The 1,430-nt window shown below is 40.4% G+C and overlaps 1 pseudogene; it reads left to right on the forward strand.

Annotated features, from left to right (window-relative positions):
• The first annotated feature begins 628 nt into the window (after positions 1-628).
• LOC118585130 lies at positions 629-1,149 on the forward strand (annotated as a pseudogene).
• Positions 1,150-1,430: the final 281 nt, after the last annotated feature.

The following is a 1,430-nucleotide window of genomic DNA, read 5'->3' on the forward strand; positions in this document are numbered from 1 at the left end:
TTCATTTTCCAGATTTATTTATTTATTTTAAAAACAAATAGAGGAGAATCCAAGGACTGGTTGATTCTTCAATATGCTGAACATTTAGCTCTTCTTGTATTAGCTGTTCTTATGCTTGTAATTTTTCTGATGTCCTAGACCATTGTCCCACTCACCTAAGCTTATCAGTTAACCATTTTAAAGGTAGGGCTGTTGGTACATTTAAAATGTCAGCAGCTGTTATGCCCTGCTTACATACAGCCTAAACATTTTGTGACTGTTCTTGATAATAGCTTTTAATATTTTTACGTTAGTTTATGGTTTGCCTCTGAGATAGGAGGAATGTTAATTTTTGTTTTCTGTTGCTGCAACAAATGACATCCCTATAAATTCATATTGCTATATTAGCCACATGTGGCTTTAATTTTCCTATCTGCCCTGCTGTTCCTATATACTTGACCCATTTACACTTTTTAAAAAAACTGTTTTATTAAAATTCCAGTCCCTAGAATCTGGACATTTACCTTCTGAAGAGACCAGTCAGGATGCCAAGAATTTGGTAAAGTGATTGTTAAATTTGTACCTCTGTCTACCAAACCCTCAATTTCCTTCCTTTCCAGCCTCCATCTCGGACCCTGCAGCCACCTCAATGGTGATGCCCAAGAAGAACCAGATTGCCATCTATGAATTCCTTTTTAAAGAAGGAGTGATGGTTGCCAAGAAGGATGTCCATATGCCCAAACATCCCGAGCTGGCCAACAAGAACGTGTCCAACCTTCCTGTAATGAAGGCCATGTAGGCTCTGAAATCTCGAGGCTATGTGAAGGAGCAGTTTGCCTGGAGACACTTCTATTGGTGCCTTATGAATGGGGGCATCCAGTATGTCCATGATTACCTCCACCTACCTCTGGAGATTGTGTCTGCCACCCTGTGCCACATCCAACCTGAAACTGTCAGGCCTCTGCCCAAAGATCCAGAGGGTGAGTGACCTGCAAGGTTCACAAGAGGGAAGGCAGACAGAGACACCTACAGAAGGAGTGCTGTTCCCCCTGGTGCTAACAAGAAAGCCGAGGCTGGGGATGGCTCAGCCACCAAATTCCAGTTTAGAGGAGGTTTTGGTCATGGACGTGGGCAGCCACCTCAGTGGACTTGAAGATTATAATGTTTTGATTAAACTTTAAAGAGAAATGCAAAAACCCCTCAGTTTCAATACTATTTATTTGTATTTTAAGCTTTTGTCTTTGGTCATTTATAGAAGTTTGCCAAAACACTTGTTCTATTGCTTCTCTTGAAAATTTTGTTTCTTCTAATGAAGCTGTTCTTCCATCTACAGCAGTGTGTTTTTTAACAACTGGCATTAAGTCTTTTAATCACTTTGTGGAGGGGATTCCCCAATGCTGACAGGGAATAATTAATCCAAATTTGACATTGAGGCCAATGCCAAAAGATAA

The sequence above is a fragment of the Onychomys torridus genome, chromosome 6 (genome assembly GCF_903995425.1).
Source record: "Onychomys torridus chromosome 6, mOncTor1.1, whole genome shotgun sequence".
Taxonomy (NCBI): domain Eukaryota; kingdom Metazoa; phylum Chordata; class Mammalia; order Rodentia; family Cricetidae; genus Onychomys; species Onychomys torridus.